Here is a 2,131-nt window from a genome sequence, read left to right as displayed (position 1 = left end):
GGAAGCTCTTTATTTGGCCATCTATCTTGATTGAGAGCCTTGCTGGGTAAAATAGCCTTGGTTGTAGGCCTCTGGTTCTCATTACTTGGAATATTTCTTGCCATTCTCTTCTTGCTTGGAGTGTTTCCATTGAGAAGTCAGTAGCTAACCTTATTGGGGCTCCCTTGTATGTTATTTCTTTTTTTATCCCTTGCTGCCTTTAAGATTCTCTCTTTATCTTGGAATTTTGACATTTTGATGTTGATGTGTCTTGAAGTGGGCCTCCTTGGGTTCCTCTTGATTGGGACTCTCTGTGATTCCTGGATTTGTGTGACTTTTTCTCTCATCAAATTAGGGAAATTTTCTCTCATTACTCGTTCAAATACATTTTCTATCCCTTGTTCTTCTTCTCCTTCTGGTATTCCTATTATTCGGATATTATTACGTTTCATATTGTCTTGCATTTCTCTTAATCCTTCTTCATTCTTTCCGAGCCTCTTTTCATTTTCTTGCTCTTTCTGTGAGATGCTTTCTACCTTGTCCTCCAACTCACTAATCCTATCCTCCGCTTCATCTATCCTACTTTTGAAACTTTCTACTGTTTTCTTCAATTCGGAAATTGTATTCTTCATTTCCTCTCGTCCCTTGCTGATAGTTTCTATTTCCTTTTTCATGTTGATGTAGTTTGCAGAGAGATCATTGTAGTTCCCCTGTAGTTTCTGATAGTTCACTGTGAGCTCTTTGAACTTCGTAATAACCAGTGCTTTGAATTCACTATCTGATAGTTGATTAGCCTCTATTTCATCTAACATTCTTTCTGAAGTTTCTGCTTTTTCTTTCATTTGGGGATTGTTTCTTTGTCTTCCCATTGTTTGAGACTCTTCTTGTTAGTCTCTGCTTCTAAAATTGATCTGTTTTGAAACCCTGGTTTTATGGTGTGAACTTCTTTGGTATGATCCTTGTGAGGTTCAGTGGTGCAGACTCCTTGAAGTTTCTTGATGTTCTCCTACCTACTCTCATGCTGGTCCTTGCGCTGGTCCCTGCATTGGTCGCCTACCACTGCTGAATGTCCCGGCTCTAGTAGCTGCCTCCTCAAGTGCCCAGGCCTGTTACTACGGCAGTGGCACAGGGGCTGGGAATGTCCCGGCTTCCTTAGCTGGCTCCTCTGCTTCCCAGGGCCATCACAGGGGTTTGGAGTGTCCCGGGTTTCGTACCTGACTCCCTGGCATCCAGTCCTGTCTCTATGGCAGTGGCATAGAGGCTTAGAATGTCCCAGCTCAGGTACCTGACTCCCCAGCATCCAGACCTGTCGCTATGGGAGTGGCACAGGGGCTGAGAATGCCTCGGCTGCGTAGCTGACTCCTCTTCCTCCCAGGACCGTCACAGGGGTTTGGATCCTCCCGGCTTCCGTACCTGACTCCCTGGCGTCCAGTCCCGTCACTCTGGCAGCGGCACAGGGGCCGAGCACGTCTCAGCTCCCGTAGCTGGCTCCCTGGCGCCCAGGCCCGTATCTATGGCGGCGTCACAGGGGCCTCCGGTGTCCCTGCTCTTGCAACTGACTCTTCTGTTGCCCAGGCTGGTAGCTATGGCATCGGCACAGGGGCCGAGAATGTCCCAGCTCCGGTTCCTGACTCCTCTGTTGCCCAGGACCGTCACAGGGGCTTGGAGTGTCTGGCTCCAGTACCTGACTCCCCGGCTCCCGGGCCTGTTGCTATGGCGGCGGCACAGGGCCCATGTGTGTCCCAGCTTCAGTAGCTGACTCTGCCGCTGTCTGGTGTTTCAGCATCAGTCGCAATCTCTGGTCTTTTAATTTCATAAATGCTGGGTAACCGATGGTTTATTGTGCTCTTTCTCTGTAGATCTGCCAGGATTTTCACCCATGAGTACAGGAGCTAGCATCAGCTCCGTCCTACTCCAGCGCCATCTTCCCAGCATCCCGAAATCTCTAGATTGAGGCTCAGGAGGCTTGGGAGGGGATATGGGCAAGCCCCCATGTTGTGCCCCTGGGCAGTCTCTCTCCCGCTCTCCAGCCAGTGCCTGCATCCCACTTACCTGGAGGAGAGGCCACTTTACAATTGCTAGTGGCTCTTTTTGGTGAGTAGACAGTCTCTCTTTTTCTTTCATTGTTTTCTTCTACTTTTTTAACTTCAAC

This window comes from Artibeus jamaicensis, unplaced genomic scaffold (assembly GCF_021234435.1).
Source record: "Artibeus jamaicensis isolate MK-2021 breed Jamaican fruit bat unplaced genomic scaffold, CSHL_Jam_final contig_548, whole genome shotgun sequence".
Lineage (NCBI taxonomy): Eukaryota > Metazoa > Chordata > Mammalia > Chiroptera > Phyllostomidae > Artibeus > Artibeus jamaicensis.
This window is presented reverse-complemented; position numbering follows the sequence as displayed.